This window comes from Hypanus sabinus, chromosome 25, assembly GCF_030144855.1.
Source record: "Hypanus sabinus isolate sHypSab1 chromosome 25, sHypSab1.hap1, whole genome shotgun sequence".
Taxonomy (NCBI): domain Eukaryota; kingdom Metazoa; phylum Chordata; class Chondrichthyes; order Myliobatiformes; family Dasyatidae; genus Hypanus; species Hypanus sabinus.
In genome coordinates this window covers 874073-898388 of record NC_082730.1, presented here as the reverse complement: position 1 = coordinate 898388, position 24316 = coordinate 874073, and the positions used below count along the sequence as shown (strand labels likewise).

Here is a 24316-nt window from a genome sequence, read left to right as displayed (position 1 = left end):
GGATGAGGACCACTGATTACAACAGGAAATTGACAAAGCATGTCAAAAGGATGTTATGATAGTCATGGGATCTCAAGAGAGTGAGTTTGTTGAATGCCTACAAGATGGCTTTTTAGAGCAGTTTGTCATGAGCCCTCTAGGGATCTGCTGTACTGGATTGAGTATTATGTAATAAACCGGAGGTAATTAGGGAGCTTACGGTGAAAGGACCCTTAGAAGGCAGTGATCACAATATGACTGTGTTCAACTTGAAATTTGATAGGGAAAAAGTAAAGTCTGATGTAGCAGTATTTCAGTGGAGCAAAGGAAATTACAGTGGTATGAGAGAGGAGTTGGCCAAAGTAAATTGGAAGGAGTAGCTGGCAGGGATGACAGTAGAGCAGCAATGGTGTGAGTTTCTGGGGAAAATGAGGAAGGTACAGGATAGACATATTCCAAAAACAAAGAAATACTCAAAAGACAAAATAGTACAACTGTGACTGACAAGGGATGTCAAAGCTAATGTAAAAGCAAAATAAACGGCATACAACAAAGCGAAGGTTAGTGTGAAGACAGATGATTGGGAAGCTTTTAAAAAAATCTACAGAAAGCAACTAAAAGAATCATTAGGAAGGAAAAGATGAAATATTAAAGCCGGCTAGGAAACAATATCAAAGTGGATAGTAAAAGTCTTTTTCAGGTATGTAAAAAATAAAAGAGAAATGAGAGTGGGTATAGAACTGCCAGAAAATGAGGCTGGAGAAATAATAACGGGAGCCAAGGAGATGGCAGATGAACTCAATGAGTATTTTGCATCAGTCCTCACTGTGGAAGACACTAGCAGTGTGCCAGATGTTCAAGGGTGTGAGGGAAGAGAAGTGAGTGCAGTGACTATTACAAGGGAGAAAGTGCTCAAAAAGCCAAAAGACCTAAGGGTACATAAGTCACCCAGACCAGATAAACTGCACCCAAGGTTCTGAAAGAGATAGCAGCAGAGATTGTGGAAGTATTAATAATGATCTTTCAAAAATCATTGGACTTTGGCATGGTGCCCAAGGACTGGAAAAATACAAATGTCAATCCACTTTTTAAGAAAGGAGGAAATTATACACCTGTTAGCCTGACCTCAGTGGTTGGGAAGATGTTGGAGTCAATTGTTAAGGATGAAGTTATGGAGTACTTGTTGACACAGGACAAGATAGGACAAAGTCAGCATGGTTTCCTTAAGGGAAAATCTTGCCTCACAAACCTGTTGTAATTCTTGGAGGTGAATACACATAGGATAGATAAAGGGGATGCAGAGTATGTTGTACATTTGGACTTTTAGAAGGCCTTTGATAAGGTGCCACACATGAGGCTGCTTACCAGGTTATAAGCCCATGGTAATACAGGAAAGTTACTGGCCTAGTTAGAACATTGGCTGATTGGTAGGAGGCAGTGAGTGGGAATGAAAGGGTCATCTTCTGGTTGGCTGCCAGTGACTAGTGGTGTTCTGTAGGGGTTGGTATTGGGACAGCTTCTTTTTATGCTGTATATAAATGATTTAGATGATGGAGTATATGGCCTTGTTTCCAAGTTTGCATATGATATGAAGATTGGTGGAGGGGTAGGTTCCAGGATAATTCTGGAAATGAAGGGGTTAACATATGAACTGCGATTGGCAGCTTTGAGCCTGTACCCACCGGAATTTAATGCAGGAAGATCTCATTAAAACCTACAAAATATCAAAAGGACTAGATGGGGAGGATATTTCCTGTGGTGGGGGTATCCAGAACTAGAGGGCACAGCCTCAAAACTGAGGGATGACCCTTTAAAACAGAGGTATGGAGGATTTTTTTTTTAGCTAGAGAGTAGTAAATATGTGGAATGCTCTGCCACAGATTGTGGTGAAGACCAAGTCAGGGTGTCTACTTAAGGCAGAAGTTGATCGTTTCCTGATCAGTCAGGGTATCAAAGGATATGGCGAGAAGGCGTGTGTATGGGTTTGAGTGGGATCCGGGATCAGCCATGATGAAATGGTGGAGCAGGCTCGATGGGCTGAATGGCCTAATTCTGCTCCTGCATCTTATGATAGTGTTGAGGGGCTACGGAAGGACTTATACAGATTAGGAGAGTGGGCAAGAGAGTGGCCAGTGAAATATAATGTTGGAAAATGCATGGTCATGCACTTTTGTAGTAGAAATAAATGTGCACAATCTGAAATACAAAGGGACTTGGGAGTCCTTGTGCAGAACACCCTAAAGGTTAACTTGCAGGTTGAGTCAGTTGTGAGAAAGGCAAATGCAATGTTTGCATTCATTTCAAGAGGTCTACAAGAGCAGGAATGTGATGCTGAGTCTGTATAAGGCACTGGTGAGGCCTCACCTTGAGTATTGTGAACAGTTTTCAGCTCCTCATTTAAGAAAAGATGTGCTGGCATTGATTGGAGATGGTTCAGAGGAGGTTCACAAAGATGATTCTGGGAATGAAAGGGTTATCATATAAGGGAAGTTTAATGGCTCTGAGTCTGTACTCACAGATTTAGAAGGATGAGTGGGGATCTCACTGAAACCTTTTGAATATTGAAAGGCTTAGACAGAATAGATGTGGATAGGATGTTTCCCATGGTGGGAGAGTCTAGGACAAGAGGGCACAACCTCAGGATAGAAGAGTGTCTGTTTAAAACAGGGATGCGAAGAAATTTCTTTAGCCAGATGGTGGTGAATTTGTGGAATTTAGTACCACAGGCAGTTGTGGAGGCCAGGTCGTTGGGTGTATTTAAGGCAGAACTTGATAGGTTCATGATTGGACACAGTATCAAAGGTTACTGGGAGAAGGCTGGGTAATGGGGCTGAGGAGGGGGAAGAAAAGATCAGCCATGATTGAATGGCAGAGCAGACTCAATTGGCCAAATAGCCTAATTCCGCTCCTATGCCATGGTCTTAGTACAGGGGAGTTAATAGCATGGATGGAGCATTGGCTGATTGGCAGAAAACAGAGAGTGGGAATAAAAGGATCCTATTCTGGTTGACTGCTGTTTACCAGTGGAGTTCCACAGGAGTCAATGTTGGGACCACTGCTTTTTACGAAGTATGTAAATGAGTTGGACTATGGGATTAATGGATTTGTGACTAAATTTGTGGATGATACAAAGATAGGTGGAGGAGTGAGTAGTGTTAAGGAAACAGAGAACCTGCAGAGAGACTCATATAATTTAGGTGAATGGGCAAAGAAGTGGCAAATGAAATACAATTTTGGGAAGTGTATGGTCATGCACTTTGGTGGAAGAAATAAACAGGCAGACTACTATTTTGATGGGGAGAGAATTCAAACTGCAGAGATGCAAAGGGACTTGGGAGTCCTTGTGCAGGATACCCTAAAGGTTAACCTCCAGGTTGAGTTGGTGGTGAAGAAGGCGAATGCAATGTTGGCATTCATTTCTAGAGGTATTGAATATAAGAGCAGGGACATGATGTTGAGACACTAAAAGGCACTCATGAGACCACACTTAAGAGTATTGTGTGCAGTTTTGGGCCCCTTATTTTTATAAAGGATATACTGACATTCTATCGGGTTCAGAGAAGATTCACAAGAATGATTCCAGGAACGAAAGGGTTACCGTATGAAGAACGTCTGGCTATATTCCCTGAAGTTTTAGAGAATGAGGGAGGATCTCATTGAAACATTCAAATATTAAACAGCCTGAACAGATTAAATATGGCAAAGTTAATTCCTATGGTAGGGGAGTCTAGGACAAGAGGGCACAACTTCAGGATTGAAGGATGTCCATTTAGAACAGAGATGTGGAGAAGTTACTTTAGTCCGATGGTGGTAAATCTGTGGAATTTGTTGCCACAAGCAGCTGCGGAGGCCAAGTCTTTGGGTGTATTTAAGGCAGACATAGACAGGTTCTTGATTAACCAGGGCATCAAAGGGTATGAGGGGAAGGCAGGGGAGTGGGGATGACTGGAAGAATTGGATCAGCCCATGATTGAATGGCAGAGCAGACTTGATGGGCTGAATGGCATACATTTGCTCCTATATCTTATGGTCTTATGGCTGCAAGAGGTTACAGAGACAGGGAGTGGTGTAGTTACTCCAGAGTATTACACAGACAATGGTGTAGCGGCCAGAGGGAATACGGAGACAGGGAGGGGTGTAAGAGCCAGATGGCGACAGAGACAGGGAGGGGTATCAGGGCTGGAGAGTGTTCCAGAGACAGGGAATGGTGTAGATACTGGAGAGGTTTACAGTGACACAGAGGGGTTTAGAGGGTGGAGGATGGTTACAGAGATAGGGGTATAGGAGTGGAGGGGAGTTACAGAGACAGGGGGTGGTGTAGGGTCTGGAGTGGGGGGTTACAGAGACAGGGAGTGATGTAGGGACTGGAGGGGAAGTTTACAGAGACAGTGAGTGGTTCAGGGACTGGAGGGAGCTTACAAAGGCAAGGAGTGGTTTAGGAACTGGAGAGTGTTACAGTGACCCATAGGTGTATTGGGGCTGGAGGGGTGGGGGTTACAGAGAAAGTGCTGGAGCCATAGGAAGGGATATTGGGGTCATAGAGTTTTGAATTTACACAGATACTCGGAACCTGTGCTGCTCGCTCCCACACGCAGGCCTGGTCCTGGGAAAATGCAAGGAGTATTACTGAGGCCATGGGAACAGGAAATCCAACAGAAAAAACACCCGGTGGGTCTGGCAGCAACTGTGAGGAGGGCACAGGGTCACTTGCAAGATGGGGAAACAGGCTGCAGATCTCAGCGACTGGGGGAAACGGAGAAGGAATTGTTGAGGAGGCGAAGGTGATAGAGAGGGAGCATGAATGAGAGATGGCAGTAGAGAATGGGAGAGCAAGAAATCTCACTGAGTGGTGTCACAACAACAACCTCTCACTCAATGTCAGCAAAGCCAAGGAGCTGATTATTGACTTCAGGAGGAGGAAGCCCGAGATCCATGAGCCAGTCCACATCAGGGGATCAGAGGTGGAGAGAGTCAGCAACTTTAAACTTCCCAGTGTTATTATTTCAGAGGACCTGTCCGGGGCCCAGTACGGAAGTGCAATTACGAAGAAAGCGCAGCAGTGCCTCTACTTCCTTAGGAGTTAGTGAGGATTCGGCATGAGATTTAAAACTTTGACAAACTCCTAAAGATGTGTGTTGGAGAGGATATAGACTGGCTGCATTACAGCCTGGTTTGGAAACACCAATGCCCTTGAATAGAAAGACCTACAAAAGGTAGTGGATACAACACCGTTTTATCACTGGTAAAGCCCTCCCTGCCACTTTACACATCTACACAGAATGCTGTTGCAGGAAAGCAGCATCCATCATCAAAGATCCCCCGCATCCAGGACATTCTCTCTTCTCACTCATGCCATCAGTAAGATGGGACAGCCTCAGGTTACACACCAAAGATGAGATTTCACCAGCAGCCAATCCGGATATTGGAGTTTTCAGAGGAGAGGACTTCAACTGGGTCAGCAGTGGGTCACCACAGTGAGAAACAGCTTTGACTAGTGACCAATCAGTGTTTGAGATTGATTAGCAAGAGCAAATTAAAGAAAAAGCAGGGGCAGCTGTCATCTGAGTGGACAGAGTCAGTGTGGTGATCTTGAGGCTTCATCTCTTCAAGGCTTCGATAAAGAGAGGCTTCAGTCAGACAGAGCAAGAGAAAAAGCTCCAGTTTTGTTTTCCTTCCCTTCTTTATATCTGCTCAGTCAGGACAGTAGAGATGCCAGGTAGAATACTGCAATGCTCCTCTTACGGGATGTGGGAAGACTGGGAGACGTCCAGTATCCCTGATGACTACAACTGCAAGAAGTGCATCCAGCTGCAGCTTCTAACAAACTGCATTAAGGAATTGGAGCTGGAACTGGATGAATTCCGGATCATTCGGGAAGCTGCAGGGGTTATAGATAAGACATATAGAGAGGTAGTTACACCCAAGATACAGGGCACAGGAAACTGGGTGACAGTCAGGAAGGGGCAAGGGGTTAAGGAGCCGGTGCACAGTATCCCTGTGGCCAGCCCGTCAACAAGTATATCACTTCGGATACTGCTGGAGGGGGTGTTTGACCTAACAGAGGAGAGTCATAGTGGTTGGGTCTGTGGCACTGAATCTGCCTCTGTGTCTCAGAAGGGAAGTGGGGAGAAGTGGTCAGCTGTGGTGATAGGGGATTCATTAGTTAGGGTAATGGACAGGAGGTTCTGTTGGTGAGATTGAGATTCTTGAATGGTATGTTGCCTCCCAGGTGCCAGGGTCCGGGATATCTCAGACTGAGTCCTCAGCATTTGTTTGAGGGAGGGTGACTAGCCAGAAGTCATGTATCATGTAGGTACCAATGACATGGGTAGGACGAGTGACAAGGTTCTGCATAGGGAGTTCACAGAGTTAGGTGCTAAGGGGCAGGACCTCCAGGTTGTGATCTCAGAATTGCTACCCATGCCACGTGCTAGTGAGGCCAGAACTAGGAAGATTATACAGTTTAACATGTGGTTAAAGAATTAGTGAAGGAGGGAGGGCATAACATTTTTGGATCATTGGGCTCTCTTCCAGGGAAGGTGGGACCTGTACAGAAGGGATGGGTTGCATCTGAACTGGAGGGGGACTAATATCCTAGTGGAAAGGTTTGTTAATATTGCACAGTAGGGTTTAAACTAGAGTTGAAGGGGATGGGAACCAGAATGCTTGAACAATTAGTGGAGAGGTTGTGGAGGCTGATGTTGGTAAGACCTCAGATAAAGTTAGGAATCAAAAGGTTGAGCATGGTGCGACTAGTGTCCTGAGCTGCCTATATTTTAATGCAAAAAGCATTTTAGGAAAGGTGGATGATGGTGCTGACGATGAGATAGCTGGTTTACAAACAGAGGCAATATGTAGTGAGGGGAGGTTGCTGATGGGAGTGGAATTGCAGCCAACAGGATGAATTGCAACGTAAAACGTGGACAAAATCGAAAAGGGTGAATACAGGATTGAAGATGTTGTATTTGAATATGTACAGTGTATGGAATAAGGTCGAAAAACTTGCAGCAGAATCGCAGATTGGCATGTATGATTTAGGCATCACTGAATCACAGCTGAAAGAAGATCATAGCTGGGACCTTAATGTCCAAGGATACACATTGTATCGAAAGGATAGGCAGGAAGGCAGAGGGGACGGCATTGCTCTGTTGGTAAAAAAAAAAGAAATCAAATCATTAGAAGGAGGTGACATAGGGTCAGAAGATGTTGAATTATTGTGGATAGAACTACAAGGGTAAAAATACTCACAAACAGTAGCAAAGATGTTGCCTACAAATTACAATGAGAGATAGAAAATGCATGTCAAAAGGGCAATGTTACACTAGTCATGGGGGACTTCAGTATGCAGGTAGTTTGGGAAAATCAGGTTGGTGCTGGATTACAGGAGGAGGAATTTTGAGAGTGCCTATGAGATGGCTTTTTAGAGTGGCTCATGATTGAGTCCACCAAGGGATCAGTTACTTTGGATTGGGTGCTGTGCAATGAACCAGAATTGATTAGGGACCTTAAGGTAAAAGAGCCCTTTGGGGAAAGTGATCATAATATGATCGAATTCACCCTGAAATTTGAGGAGAAGCTAAAGGCAGATTGTCAGTATTACTGTGGAGTACAGGGAATTATAGAGATCTAAAAAAAGTTGGCCAGAATGGATTGGAAGAAAATACTGGCAGGGGTGACAGCACAGCAGCAATGGCTAGAATTTCTGGAAGCAATTCGGAAGGCACAAGATATATACATCCCAAAGAGGAAGAAGTATTCCAAAGGAAAGATGAGCCATGGCTAACAAGAGAAGTCAAAGCCAACATAAAAGCCAAAAAGAGGGCATATAATAGAGAAAAATATTGGGAAGCTTTTAAAAGCCAGCAGAGGCAACTAAAAAAGTCATTCAGAAGGTAAAGATGGAATACAAAAGTAAGTGAGCCAATAATATTAAAGAGGATACCAAAAGTATCTTCGGATATATAAAGTGTAAAAGAGAAGTGAGAGTGAATATTGGACCGCTGGAAAACTATGCTGGAGAGGTAGTGTTGGGGACAATGAAACAGGATAAACAGAATAAGTATTTTGCATCAGTCTTCACTGTGGAAGATACTAGCAGTATGGTGGAAGTTCCAGGTGTCAGGGATCATGTAATGTGTGAAGTTATCATAACTAGAGAGCAGGTTCATGGGAAACTGAAAGGTCTGAAAGTAGGTAAGTCACCTGGACTAGATGGTGTACACCCAAGGGTTCTGAAAGAGGTGGTTGAAGAGGTAATGGAGGCATCTTTCAAGAATCACTAGATTCTGGAATGGTTCCAGAAGACTGGAAAATTGCAAATGTCACTCCAAGAAGGGAGAGAGGCAGAAGAAAGGAAACTATAGGCCAGTTAGTCTGACCACAGTGGTTGGGAAGATGTTGTGGTTGATTTTTAAGGATGTGGTTTTGGGGAACTTGGAGCCACATGATAAAATAGGTCAAAGTCAACATGGTTTCCTCAAGAGAAAATCTTGCCTGACAAATCTATTGGAATTCTTTGAAGAAATAACAAGCAGGATAGACAAAGGAGAATTGGTTGATGTTGTTTACTTGGATTTTCAGAAGGCCTTTAACAAGGTGCCACACATGAGGCTGTTTAACAAGGTACGAGCCCGTGGTATTACAGGGAAGATTCTAGCATGGCAAATGCAGTGGCTGATTGGCAGGAGGCAAAGAATGGGAACAAAAGGAGCATTTTCTAGTTGGCTGCCCATGACTAGTGGTGTTCCACAGTGGTCTGTTTTGGAACTGACTGCTAGTCTTTTTAAGTTATATGTCAATGATCAGAATGATGGAATTGCTCTGTTGCAAAGTTTGCAGATGAGGCTACTGAAGGATTTAGACAGTTTAGGAGAATGGCAGATGGAATAGTGTGGGAAGTGTATGGTCATACAGTTTGATAGAAGAAATTAAAGGGTTGACTATTTTCTAAATGGAGAGAAAATACAAAAAACTGAGATGCAAAGGGACTTGGGAGTCCTTGTGCTGGATTCCCTAAAGGTTAATTTACAGGTTGAATCTGTGGTGAGGAAGGCAAATTCAATGTCAGCATTCATTTCAAGAGGGCTAGAATATAAAAGCAAGGATGTAATGTTGAGACTTTATAAAGCACTGGAGAGGCCTCACTTGGAGTGTTGTGAGCAGGTTTGGACACCTTATCTTAGAAAGGATGTGCTGAAACTGGGGATGGTTCAAAGGACCTTCACGGAAATGAATTCAGGATCAAACAGCTTGTCATATGAAGAGTGTTTGATGGCTCTGGGCCTGTATTCACTAGAACTCAGAAGAATGAGACGTGACTTCATTGAAACCTGTGGAATTGTTAAAGACCTTAATAGAATGGATGTGGAGAGGACTTTTCTCTGGTGGGAGAGTCTAAGACCAAAGGATACAGCCTCAGAATAGAGATGAGGAGGAATTACTTTCACCAGAGAATCTGTGAAACTCTTTGTCACAGGCAGCTGTGGAGGTCAAGTCTTTAAGGCAGAGATTGATAGATTCTTGATTGGTTAGGGCATGAAGAGATACAGGGAGAAGGCAAGGGAGGAAAATTGAATCATCCATTATGACATGGCATTGCAGATTTAATGGGCCAAATGGCCTAATTCTGCTCCTATATCTTCTGGCTTTAGTGTCTTATGGGTTGCTGCCTCTGCCACACGCCAGATGATAATAAGATGATTTGGCAGATGAACATATGGCTAAGGAACTGGTGCAGGGGGCATTGTTTCATATTTCTGCATCACTGAGATCTCTTTTGGGAAAGTTATGGCCTGTACAAAAAGGGTGGGTTACACCTGAACTTGGGGAATCCAATATCTTTGTGGGCAGATTTGCCTCAGCTGTTTTGAAAGGAACACTTGGAATGTTGTGTTCAATTCTAGCTGATTCATTATAGGAAAGATGTGGAAGTTTTAGAGAGGGTGCAGAGGAGATTTACTAGGATGCTGCCTGGATTAGACAACATATCTTATGAGGACAGATTGAGTGAGCTGGGGCTTTTCATTTTGCAGCAAAGGAGGGTGAGAGGAGACTTGATAGATGTGTGCAAGATGATAAGAGGCATAGATTGAGAGACTTTTCACAGGGTGGAAAAGGTTAATGGAAGGGGAGAAATTTTAAGGTAATTGGGGGAAAGTACAGGGGCGATGTCAGAGTTCACTCAGAGAGTGATTGGTGTGCAGAATGCTCTGCCAGGGGTCATTGTAGAGGCTGATACATTAGGGGCATTGAAGAGACTCTTAAATAGGCAGGTGGATAACTGAAAAAGTGAGGGTTACACAGGAGGGAACCATTAGATTGATCTTAGAGTGTGATTGTGTAGCAGTGCAACACTATTACAGCTCAAGGTGTCGGAGTTCAGAGTTCAATTTCAGCATCCTCTATAAAGAGTTTGTACGTCTTCACCCTGGGTTTCCTCCGGGTTATCCAGTTTCCTCCAAGGACTAAGGTCAGTAGATAAATTGGTCATTGTAAATTGTTCTGTGATTAGGCTAGGGTTAAACAGGTGGACTACTGGGCATTTAGTTTGTTGGACCAGAAGTACTTGTTTTGTACTGTATCTCTAAATAAAGAAAAAAGCAAACATAATGGGTCAACGGGCCTGCACTGTGCTCTCGTGTTCTATGTTCCATGAATGCAGGGTTGGGTAGCTGGTGCAGGGGCAGGAATTCAAGTTCTTGGGATTACTTGTACAAGAGGAATATGTTGCACCTGAATTGGAAGGGGAGCTATTTCCTGGTTGAGGGATTCACTAGCACTAATTAGGAGTGTTTAAACTGGAAGGGTGGGAGTCCCTGAACAGGAGGGTTGAAACTAGAGGAGTGGGGCTGGGTGGGAAACACTGAGCAGTAGGGGGGCTCATGAGAAATCAGGGACTAATTTGGCAACCAACAAGAGCAAGTTTAATCACTGGGGCACAGTGAAAGGAGAAGAAAGTCTATTGGGTTAAACTACATTGACTTAATTTCAAGAAGCTTGACAGGTAATGTGGATTGACCCTGGGAAGTAGGATAACATAATAATTACAGAACATGGCTGAGGGAAGGGAAGGGCTGAACTGGACGCTCAATGTTCCAGGATACAGATTGTACAGGTGTGACAAAGGTGCAGGTGAGAGATGAGGAGGAGATGCCTTCCTGATGAAGGAGGCATAACAGACCTCAGAGAAGATTTTCTTGGGGGAATCAGCTCGTGAGGACATATGGGTAGAACATAGAAATAAGATGGGTATGGTCATTATTATTATGGGTATGTTTTACCCATTATTATTATTATTATGGGTATGTATGTATGCGGGATTTGCAGGAGCAGAAATGTTGAGAGATTGCAGCTAGCTGTATATGTGCATCATTGTGACTTCTCTGTGGGTGGTGTGGAGGAGATACGTCTCTACCAAAGCAAGTGTAAGGTGCTCCTTCCCTCCGCTAGCCTGCAGATCACCTTTGGCGAGGAGTATCAACTGCTTAGCTTCCCATCTGATCAGGGTCACGTGAAACCATAGGAGCAGGTGATGTATATCATAAGTCCTGATTTTACGACCACTAGTGCCAGGCAGACAATCTCTGAAGTGTAATGAAAGTGGCTGGGGTCACCTGTCTTGAAAAGACATAGCCCAGAAGAATGCAATGGCAAACCAATTCTGTAGAAGTATTTGCCAAGAACAATCATGGTCATGGAAAGACCATGATTGCCTACCTCTTATGACATGGCACATAACAAACTAACAAGTATTGATTGGGAAGACCACAGTGTGGAATGTTTGGATGGAGTGAGGTTTGTGAAGTGTGTCCAAGAAAGCTCCCTTTATCAATATACAGAGGGACCTACTGGAGACTGTCAACACTGGGCCTCTTGGGGAATGGGGTAGGGTAAGTGGCAGAAGTGTCAGTGAGGACCTCGAGTCCAGTGACTACATATCTCTTAGTTTTAAAATAGTTACAGAAAAGGATACAACCAGTTCACAGGTTAAGGTCCTGAACTGACGGGGCAGAGCAAATTTTGGGTCATTAGCTGTGATCTTGAGGTTGATTGGATTAGATAATTTGCAGGGAAAGGAGCATCTAACAAAATTGTCATTCTACTAAAAGTGTGATATCAAGAGTTCAGGAGCTGCATGTTCCTGACAGCTTCTTCCCCTCTGCCGTCAGATATCTGAAAGGACAATGAACACTTCCTCACTTTTTGCATCACTATTTTATTTTAAGTTGTAGTATTTTTGATACATTGTGCTGTACTGCTGCTGCAAAGCAACAGATGTGTCAGTGATAATAAACCTGATTTTGAATAGTACAGAAAACTATTACCAGGATGTTGCCTGAACTTGGGGGTCTGAGATATGTGTAGACATAACTCATTACAGGCTGCATCACTGGGTGGGAGGGGGGACAACTGCACAGGACCAAAAGAAGCAGCAGATGGTCATAAATTTAGTTGGCTCTATCTTGGATACTAGCCTACAAAGTACCTAGGCCATCTTTATGGAGCAGTGTCTCAGAACAGCAGCGTCCATTATTTAAGGACCTCCAGCACCCAGAACATGCTCTTTTCTCATTGTTATCATCGGGTAGGAGGTACAGAAGCCTGAAGCCACACACTCAGCGATTCAGGAACAGCTTCTTTCCCTCTGCCATATGATTCCTAAATGGACATTGAACCCTTGGACACTACCTCACTCTTTAATTATATATTACTTCTGCTTTTGCACGATTTTAATCTATTCAATATACATATACTGTAAGTTGATTTCCTTATTTGTTGTTATTATTTTCTTTGTTTTTCTTCTTCTTTTATATTATGTATTGCTTTGAACTGCTGCAACTAAGTTAACAAATTCCACAACACATGCCAGTGATAATAAACCTGATTCTGATTCTGATTCTGACTCAAGGACTTCATCCCCTGATTGAAGGATGACCTGAATGAGATCACGAAGGGCACAGATGGGGTGAAAGTACATAGCCCTGTTCCAGGGAAGAGGTGAAGGATTTTAAAAGGACATCAGGAGGCAGTTCTTCACACAAGGAGAGATGAATATTTAGAACGAGTGGCCAGATATTGCTGTTGAGGTGGGTGCCTTAAGAACATTTAAAAACAAGCTAGATAAGTACATGATTAGGGAAAGGTTGCGAGGGCTACAGGCCAATCATGTGCAAGTGTGCCTAGTCTAACTAGCGACATAGTCAGCACAGATGATCTGGGCTGAAGGGTCTGTTTTCATGCCATATCACTAGGACTGCCAGACACACACACAAAGACAGAGTCTCAATGAACTCACCCTTCATTCTTCTAAACTACAGAGATTACAAACTTAAACTGCATGGCTTCTTTCTTCCTTCAAATCCCACCCCGTCACTGTCTTCCTCCATTCGTCTCCCTCGCTCTCTCCCCACCCTCTCTTCTTCCCCATCTATCCCCCCTCCTCTCTCCTTCACCCTTCTCGCCCCCTCTTTTCCTCCCTTCCCCGCCTCTCCCTCTCCCCATCTCTACTCCCGTTCTACCCCTCCCCATCCCTGTCTCTTACCATTCCCGCTCACCACATACACCACCGACCCTCTCCCTTCCTCCACATTGGGCCCTCACCTCTCTGCTCCTCCGTTTGGCCGCCAGTTGCGCTTCAGGCCGCCAGCCCCCGCTGGCCTGCAGGAGGTGCGCTCCCCGCACCTCCCGCTTCGCGTTGCTTGGACCTCCACTTACACACGCTCCCTAACTTTACTAACAAACACTTCCTCTGCATTCTCACATGCTCCCTTACTTCCTGGTCACGTACAGCATTATACACGCGCCCTTACTTCCCGTATACAAAGCTCCCTAATCCTCAATTTGCACACACTCCCTTATTCCTTGTTTATAGACGTCCCCTAAACACCTATTTATACTTCTCTCATTCTCTGTACGTACACGATTTCACCATTGTCAGTGTATACACAGCCACCCCACTTCTTACACACACTATTACTTTTTTTCTGCCTCTTACTACCACTCTTAATTCACGCTCCTTCACTTAATCAGTAAGTGAGGGTAAATACTCCCCTTCTACGCAGATTTTCTTACTGCCTCCATTGACACACAGTCTCTGCTTTTAATACCCCCAGCTTCACAAATGGTTCTGGACCGGACACCCCTGCCCGCAGGTTCCCCTCTTTTCCGTCCTGTTCCAAAGACTGTCCGCAATCCCCCGCCCCAATCTCCCCGACTGACACTGACCATCTGATCCCTACACCATCCTAGAGACTGACCCTCCACGATAAACACCTCCCCCAGAACACTGACCCCATCCCAAAGACTGTCCCCAACCCCCCAAATCTCCCCGACTGACACTGACCCCGTCACCCACACTTAGTGATACAGACGTACTAATCCTTATCTACACCTAAAGGCTGTCACTGACATTCCCCCCCCCCCCCCCATCTCTGATAATGTCCCAATACCCACATCTTCCTCAGTGTCACTGATGTTGCAAACACCGACCTTACTTCCTACATTCACTTTTATATGACCAGCAGCAAGAGTCTGGTCCAGGTTTATTACTACTGACATCCCGACACCCGATCATTGGTCACACTGAGTTTCCACCATCACCTCGTGCCCCTTGTTACCAGAGCAACTTTGGATCCAGCTCGCCAATCTGCCCTGGATCACATGGGCCCAAATATGTTTGACCAGTGTCCCATGTAGGGCCTTGTCAAAGGTGATACTAAAGTCCTTGTTAAGTGACATCTGCTGCAGTGTTTTTGTCAACATTTCTAGTTATCTCTTCGAAGGACAGGATCTCCCACAACAAACCTGTGCTGACTATCTCTGATCGATGCCTGCTGCTGTGTGTAAGTTAATCTTGTCCTTCAGAACTACATTCTAATAAGTTCTCTACTGATAATTTAAGGTGCCAACATCTTCTTGTGGAATGACCAAAAGTTACTGTTCATATCGGTAACAGTGATGTGGGACAAGGTCCTGCAAAGGAGACAGGGAGCAGATGAAGGAGCATGAGTTCCAGGGTTCTATTTTCAGGATCATTGTCCACACCACACTCTCCTGAGCACAGAATAGGAGGAGGGACCAGAAAGAAGTGACTTAGGAGAGCAAGAATAAGACAACAGAAGACCTTGGAAAGTAGGATTAAGGAAATCCCCAAGATATTCTACACATTATTCCTGGAGTTTGAAGAGATAGTGGAGATTCTTAATGAATACTTCGCTTATTCCCCAGTGAGAGGGACCTAGACAAATCTGAGGACAGCATAAAAGAGGCTAAAATGATGGAACATGTCAGAACTTAAGAAGTGGATATGCTGGAACTTTTGAAAAACATTAGAACAGATGTCCCCAGGGCAAGGCTAGTAATCAGGTTACTAAGGGAAGTAAAGGATAAGATTGTTGTGCCTTTGGTGATGATTCTTAGAAGTAGTACCAGAGGATTTGAGGATGGCAAATGTTATTCCTTTGTTCAAGAAAGTTAATAGGAATAATCTTGGGAATTCTAAACCCATGAGTAATATGTCAGTGGTAGGCAAACTAATGGAGAGGATTCTTAGAAACAAGCGTTTGACTTTGAATTTTTTAAAAATCTTACATCCATCACACAACATGAGGGAGTAAAAATCCTTGTGTTATGACTCCATCACAATGTACAGACATTAATTTATAAGTCAAATGGCATGTAGAAAGAAACTGTCCCATAGCCTGTTGGTCCTGGCTTTAATGCTGTGGTACTGTTTGCCAGACAGAAGCAGCTGAAACAGTTTATGGTTGGAGTGACTGGTATCCCCAATGATCTTATAGTCCTTCTTACTGCAGCTGCTGCCTTAAATGTCCTCAGTGGAAGTTCACATCCACAGATATGCTGGGCTGTCCATACCACTCTCTGCAGTGCTCTGCAATCAAGGTTGGTGCAGTTCCCGTACCAGGCGGTGATACAGCCAGTCAGGATGTTCTCAATGGTGCCCCTGTAGAAGGTCTTGAGAATTTGGGGGCTTATGCCATACCTCTTTAGTCGCCTGATGTGGAAGAGACAATGTTGTGCTTTTTCTGCCACACAGCCAGTGTGTACAGTCCTGGTGAAATCTTCGGTGATGTTTATACCAAGGAACTTGAAACTCCTCACCTTCTGAACTGCAGTTCCATCGATGTTGACCAGGCCGAGCCTGTCTACATTCCTCCTGTAACCCACAATCAACTCTTTTGTTTTTTGGACATTGAGGGAGAGGTTGTTATCCTGGCACCACGGTGTCGGGGTGTCAACCTCTCCTCTGTAGGCTGTCTCAATACCCTTAGAGATAAGGCCGATCAAAGTCGTGTCATCTGCGAATTTGATCAGCAGATTGGAGTTGCGTGGCAGCACAGTCGTAGGTGTAAATGGAGTAGAGAAGGGGACTCAGGACACAACCCTTGGGAAGGGCTCCTATGTTGAGGGTCAGAGGGGCAGAGGTGAGGGAGCCCATCCTTACCACCTGTTGGCAATCTGATAGGAAATGTAGGATCCAGCTGCTCAAGGCATTTGGAGAAGCATAGTCTGATTAGGGATATTCAGCATGACTTTTCAAAGCTGATTGAATTCTTTGAGGATGTAAAAAGTACATTGCTGAAAGTACAGCAGTGGATATGATGTATCTGAATTTTAGTACAGCTCCCATGGTAGGCTTATTCAGAAAGTCAGGAAGCATGGGATCCAGAGACCCTGGGCTGTGTGAGTTCAGAATTGGCATGCCCACAGAAGGTAGAGGGTGGTAGTAGATGTACCTTATTCTGCCTGGATGTTGGTAACCACAGGGATCTGTTCTGGGAGCCCAAGATGGCACTGGTGATACATAGTAAAGTTTTGCTGGTAGCACACAAAACAACTTGAAAAACTTCTTTTCAGCTATGATTGCTGCAATCTGGAGCCTGTAATTTCCCTTTAAGAAATATACTTTTGAACAGTCTAAATGAACTAGTGATTTTACAATCTCCTGAAGGAGTCAGTGCACTTGTCTCTCACGAATGCAGATATGGCATCTTGAAGTGGAGGAAGGCCACCCATTGACGGAATAGAGGTCACCAGGGAAGACTAGGCCAGAACAACGCATCAAGGTATGAGTCTACCTGTCCTAAGCATCCTCCCGGCCCATGTAGAGTCACAGGAGAACAAGAATGAGGACTCAACGGCAACCAGATGGAATTGAGGGATTCATACGTTCTCTGTTTCACTGAGATAGGGCTTATCCCTGACACTCCGGACATAGTGTTCCAGCTCAGGGGAACACTCATGTTTCAGCTCATAGTGTTCTCAATCCACCACACAGACCAAACTACAGGTTCAAAGAAGGCAAGAGGTTGATAAATTCTTTGTGGTGCTTATACATAGTGCTCTTGTCACATTCTTGTTCTCCTGACCTGGAGCATCTAACGATAAGTGTCAACCGTCCCACTTACCAAAAGAGTTCTCTGCTGTGATTCTGACCATAGTTTACATACCGCCAAAGTCAATTGTTTATTAAGCACTCGATGCAGTAAATGCCACGACTAAAAAACAAGAAATGGCCTACCTTGATACCTTTCACAACCTTGACAGATATTTCACTCGGGCTAACTTGAAGAAATCTCCACCCAGTTACCATCTGCACATCACCTGCAGCATTGGGGATCCCTATGTACTTGATTAATGCTACACTATCACCAGATATGCCTACCACTCCATCTCTAGAACATATTTTGTGAAATCTGATCATCGGCTGTCTTCCTCCTATCTGCATGCAAGCAGAGGCTAAAAAGCAAGGCACCACAAGTAAGGACAGCAGGAGGCAGAGAAGCAGCTATGAGATTCTTTGAGCCATGTTCAAGGACTCTTTAGAGGACCTGATTATTACGGACTTTATAAAGACACTTGTGGACAAGTATGTCCCCACAAAATATTCCAGATTTTCCCCTAATAAGAAACCCTAGATGAACCAAGATACCTGCAATCTGCTGAGGCAGATCAATGGCATTCATGTTTGACAAGAGGTCCAGGTATGACCTCCAGAGAGCCATCTCACATGCGATCTGGCAATTCCATTCCAAACTGGAATCACTGCAGGATGCTCGACAGCTACGGCAGACCTCCAACAGAGTGAAACCAAGTGACATAGGTGACAACAAGCTTTCTCTCCCAGATGAGGTCAATGCCTTTTATGCTTGCTTTGACCAACAGAACATGGAGGAATTATTACAAACGCGTATAACATCCGACAAACCTATAGGATAGGACGTTTTTTTTTAGTCTCTGAAGCTGATGTGGGAGCATCCTTCAGGAGAGTGAACCCATGGAGAACATCTGGCCCAGTTAGGGTACCAGGCTAAATACTAAAAACCTGTACTGATCAACTGGCTGGAGTGCTCACTGATAACTTTAACCTTTTGCTTCAGTATTGTGAGGTACCCACCTGCTTCAAGCCGGCATCAATTATACCAGTGCATAAGAAAGTGGTAACCCTCCTCAATGACTATCATACACTACCATTTACATCCACTGTGATGAAGTGCTTTGAGAGGTTGGTCATGAAGCATCCTGCCTGATTAATGACCAATTCATCTACCATCACAACAGGTCAACAGCAGTTGTCATTTCATTGGCTCTTCATTCTTCAACTCCAGCATTTGGACAGTGAAGATACAAACGTTTGTACATATAACAGGATGCTCTTCATTGACTACAACTGAGCACCATGCTTGCAGACCCCAATCAGTTTGGACTGGCAACAGCATTTCCTCCACAATCTCCATCAGCACTGGTATATCACAAGGCTCTGTGCTTAGCTTCCTGCTCCACTTGCTTCATATTTCTAACTCTTAGGCTAAGTGCAGCTGTAATGCCATATTTAAGTTTGCTGATAGCACCACTGTTATTGGAAGAATCAAAGGTGGTGACAAATCAGCATATAAGAGGGAGATTAAGAATTTGGCTGAGTGATGGCACAACAAGAACCTCTCATTCAATTTCAGATGATTATTGACTTCAGGGTGAGGAAACCGGAGGTCCGTGTACCAGTCCTCATCGGGGGTGGGAAGATCCGTACATATACGAACTTTGATAATACATTTACTTTGAACTTTGAATTGAATCCAGTGGGCAGAGTGGACAGCAGCTCAATTCAGCAGAAAGATTTACAGTAAGGAGCTTGGAGCTTGTCTGGTAAGATTGATGAACTGAGAGTATTGATGGTCACTTCATTATTATTACAGTCACATGGTTGAAGGAAGGCAGAGATAGTAGTTCAGTGTTCCAAGGTAGAGAGGTCCCAAGTGTGGCTGGGGAGGTCAAAGAGAAGGGGCATCACTGTAGGACTCAGGGAGAATGTCAGAAACCTGTCCCAATAAGGCCATGTGGGTAGAGTTAGAGGTAAGAAAGGGACCATCACTTTGCTGGGGTTACACTGCAGGATCACCAATGGTCATTGGGAGAGAGCGATATGGAGACAAGTCACAGACTAGTGTAAGAGCAAAGTTAGTGGGGGGAGGGCTAACTCTCCACATTATTGACTGGATTGCTGTTGTCTGAGAGGCTAGGATAGGGAGGGACTTAAAGTGCCTCCAAGAGAGTTTTTCAGTCAATACATAAACAGTCCCCTGTACTGGAGCTTCTCTTGGGAAATGAAACAAGGCACTGAGGGTGGGAGAGCATTCTGTCAGCCTTAGGATAGTTATGGAGAGTGATAAGGATGTTCTGCAAGCTGGAAGACCAGACTGGGGCAAGGGCACTTGTAGTAACATAAAACAGCAACCAATGAAAGTATACTGAGGTAGATAAGTGGGAATCTTTCAAAAGGGAGTGAGTGGCAGTTCAGGGCTGACTGGTTCCTGTGAGAATGAAGGGTAAGGGTGGAACAATTAGGGAAACCTGGAATGACAAGGAATGATGAGTCAATAAAGGAAACATGTGATAGGCAATGGTGAGTGGAAACAAGAGGACCTTTGAGAAATACACAGGGTCTAGGAGTAGGAACATAGGACGCACAACAATTTGGCTCACAATGTTATATCAAACTAACCAAACTAGTAATTAAATATCTAAATAACAACCCTTTCTACCCACACAATATCCAATTCCCTCTACTCTCTGTGCATTCATGTGCCTAAGATTCTCTTAAATACCTTTATTTTATTTGCCTTGACAACCCCTCCCTGGCAAACATGCTGCTTTGAACTTACTCCTCACCCCCACCTTAATTGCATGCCCCCTTTATTAAACATATTGAACACTTCACCCCGGGGAAAGGATATTGGCTATCTTTCTATGTCTATTTATATTTTATAAACACTCTATCAGGATTCCTCTAAGCCTCTGTTGCTCCAGAGAAAACATGTTTGTCTAACCTCTCCTTATAATACATCCCCTCTACACCAGGGAACATTCTGGTAAACCTCTCCTGCACCCTCTCTAAGGCTTCCCTGTCTTTCCAATAATGGGGCAACCAGAATTGTATGTAATACTCCAGATACAGCCTAACCAGAGTTTTAAGTAGCTGCAACATAACTTCTGGACACTTGAATTCAATGTCTGAACTTATACCAAATAATATTAGCCAATAATAATAAAGAGGATACCAAAAGTTTCTTCAGATGCTGGAGACACAGTAATGTAGGACAATGAAATAGCCGATGAACTGAATCAGTATTTTGCATCAATCTTCACTGTGGAAAATACTAGCAGGATGGAGGAAGTTCCAGGTGTCCAGGGGGCATCGAGTGTGTGAAGTTACCATAACTAGAAAGAAGGTTGTTGGGAAACTGTAAGGTCTAAAGTCACCTGGACCAGATGGTGTACAGCTCAGAGTTCTGAAAGAGGTGGCTGAAGAGATCATGGAGTTCTTTCAAGAATCACTAGATTCTGGAATGGTTCCGAAAGACCAGAAATTTGCAAATGTCACTCCACTCTTCAAGAAAGGAGAGAGGCAAAAGAAAGGAAACTGCAGCTAGTTAGTCTGACCTCAATGGTTGGGAAGATGTTGGAGTCGATTATTAAGAATGAAGTCTCAGGGTACTTGGAGGAACATAATAAAATGGGCTAAAGTCAGCATGGTTTCTGTAAAGGGAAAATTTTGCCTGACATATCTGTTGGAATTTTTTGAAGATGTAACAAGTAGGATAGATAAAAGAGAATTAGTTGATGTTATGTACTTGGGTTTTCAGAAGGCCTTTGACAAGGTGCCACATATGTGGCTGCTTAACAAGCTACAAGCCCATGGTATTACAGGAAAGATTCTAGCATTCGTAAAGCAGTGGCTGATTGGCAGGAGGCAAAGAGTGGGGAAAAAAGAGAGCCTTTTCTGACTGGCTGCCAGAGAATAGTGGTGTTCCAAAATGGTCTGTGTTGGGACCGATTCTTTTTACATTATAGATCAAAGATTTGAATGATGGAATTGATGGTTTTATTGTAAAGTTTGCAGACAATATGAAGATATGTGGACGGGTAGTTAGTTTCAATGAAGTAGAAAGGCTACTGAAGGATTTAGACAGATCAGGATAATGGGCAAATAAATGGCAGATGGAATACAGTGTCGGGAAGTGTATGGTCATGCACTATGGTAGAAGAAATGAAAGGGTTGAGTATTTTCTAAATAGAGAGAAAATACAAAAAACTGAGATGCAAAGGGACTTGGGAATCCTTGTGTAGGATTCCCCAGAGGATAATTTGCAGGTTGACTCTGTGGTGGGAAAGGCAAATGGCACATTAGCATTCATTTCAAGAGGACTAGAATATAAAAGCCATGTAATGTTGAAACCTTATAAAGCACTGGTGAGGCCTCACTTGGAGTATTGTGAGCAGTTTTGAGGCCCTTATCTTAGAAAGGATGTGCTGAAACTGGAGAGAATTCAAAGGAGGTTCACAAAAATGATTTCAGGATTGAATGGCTTGTCATATGAAGGGTGTCTGATGATTCTGGGCTTGTATTCACTAGAATTCAGGAGAAAGTGGTGTGACTTCATTGAAACCTATTGAATGCTGAAGACCTTGATAGAATGGATGTGGAGAGGATGTTTCCTTTGGTGGGAGAGTCCAAAAGAAGATGTCAGAGCCTCAGAATAGAAGGGCTTCCTTTCAGAATAAGGATGAGAAGAAATTTCTTTCACCAAAGGGCAGTGAATCCGTGGAATTCTTTGCCACAAGCTGCTGTGGAGGCCAAGTTTTTATGTATATTTAAGGCAAAGGTTGATACATTCTTGATTGGTCAGGGTATGAAGGGATACAGGGATAAGGCAGGAAATTGGGGCTGAGAGGAAAACTGAATCAGCAATGATGAAATGGTGGAGCAGACTTGATGGGTCATATGCCTTCTTAACCACCCTACCAATCTGTGAAGCCACTTTGGGGAGCTAAGGATTTGGAATCTAGGAACCCCCGATATATCAAGGAAGAATTTAGGAGGGTAAAGAGGGGCATGAAATACCATTGCAAACAAGCTTAAGGAAAATGCCAGGGCGTTCTATTGGTGCAGCAGGTGCTGCTGGCACTCCTGATGGTTGCATTTATTGGGTTTATAACACTCCTTGGAAGTGAAATATAATCTAGCATAAATAATAATAAGTAGTGGTGAAAATTGCATTGCTTAACTGAAGTTTAACCAACAAAATCACATTGTTTAATTGGTTTGTCACAACTTTTTGTGAGCCAGAGGGCCTGTCCCTCTGCTGTAGTGTTCTAAATTCTATAGACTGAAACCATCAAGTATAGTTGGGAAACCATGTTGCAGTTGTACAAATCTCTTGTGAGGCTGCACTTGGAGTACTGTGTTATTTTTGGTTACGCTTTTTATAGGAAAGACCCTGGAAAGAGTGTAGAAATATTTACCAAGATGTTGCCAGGACGAGAGGACTGAGTTATAGGGTGAGATCATCCAGGACAGGTCTTTATTCCTTGGGACATAGGACTATGAGGGGCTTGAAATTATGAGTGGCAGAGTAAGGGTGGATGGTAGCAGTCTCTTCTCCAAGGCAGGGGGAATGTTTAAAACCAGGGGTCGCAGGGTTAAAATGAGAGGGAAAGAATTGAAGGGGACCTACTTTTTCACATAGAGGGTGATGAGCATATAGAACAAGTGGTTGAAACAGGTATGGTATGTTTAAGAAGCACTTGGAAAGGTACAGTGAGGGGAGGGGCTAAAGAGATATGGCCTGAAAGTAGGAAGGAACATCCCGAGGTTTGTTTGATTTAATTGCGGGGCAAATTGGAAAGATCGGGTACGGGCTGAGTCAAGGTGGTGGAGCCCGAGTCTGAGAGAGTAGGGCCCAAGAGAGAGAGTAGGTCAAGAGCAAGGAATGACCCAAGGTTTGGACAATTTAAATGCCAGGCCTGAATGAAAAGGTCAGGATGTGGGGGCCAGAGGCAAGGGATGGTGCCAGTGTTCAGCTCGCTGCTCTATGAAGTTTACTGAACTGAGGCTGTGGCCCCCTGGACCACCTGCTGTGATGATTGGCTTTGCAGCTGTGGGCTCACTTTGGTGAACTTCAGTTGCTTGCTTGCTTTTGTTATTTGCATAATTTATTTTTTTCTGTTCATTGGGTGTTTAATAGTTTTTTTTAAATGGTTTTTGTGGCTGCCTGTAAGGAGACTAATTTCAAAGTTGTTTATCGTATGCATACTTAGATAATAAATGTACTTAGAACTTTGATCTTGGAGGGCACGTTAGTTGGCTTCGGCTCGATAGGCAAAAGCACCTGTATCTGCACTATATGAAAATAAATATGTACACATTAATCAGAAGTATCAGAATCAGGTTTATTATCCCCGGCATACTGTATGTATGAAATTTGTCTTTGCAGCTGTAGTACATTGCAATACAATACAGTACAGTAGGTTTATATGTTTATATGCAGGGCGGTGGGAACCCAAGTGAAGAGGCAGAGCATGGGGCAGTTGGCACACAAGTAGCGACAGCTTGTAGGCAGTTTTTGAGAAAGAATAAGCAGATGTTAGAACAAAGATACACACAGTCAGCTGGTTTGAGATGTGTCTATTTTAATGCAAGGAGTATCATAAGCAAGGCGGATGAATTTAGAGCATAGATCAATACATGGAACTATGATGTTGTGGCCATTACAGAGACTTGGATGTCTCAGGGGATGGAACAGCTGCTGAGTATGCTGGGCTTTAGATGTTTTAAAAAAAACAGAAAGGGAGGCAAAAGAGTTGGAGGAGTGGCACTGCTAATCAGGGAGAGTATCATGGCTGCAGAAAAGGAGGAGGTCATGGGGGGATTGTCCACTGAGTCATTGTGGGGGGAAGTCACAAAAAGGAAAGCGGCAATAACTCTTCTGAGTGTCTTTTATTGAGCCTCCAATAGTAACAGAGACATCGAACAGCAGAT

General features: G+C 43.9%; 1 protein-coding gene across 11 annotated transcripts in view; it reads right to left on the bottom strand.

The window, feature by feature from the left end:
* Positions 1–13735, bottom strand: part of LOC132380913 (zinc finger protein 436-like) — a 115260-nt gene extending 101525 nt beyond the window's left edge. For 8 of the 11 annotated variants that reach the window (XM_059949840.1, XM_059949843.1, XM_059949839.1 and 5 more), the window contains exon 1: positions 13579–13735. The gene's annotated coding sequence lies outside the window, so the exon portion shown is untranslated. Of the gene's footprint in view, positions 1–2343; positions 2365–13578 lie in introns of those variants that run through there. The other 3 variants (XM_059949847.1, XM_059949848.1, XM_059949842.1) reach the window with 2 other exon arrangements.
* Between the last annotated feature and the right edge of the window lie 10581 nt (positions 13736–24316).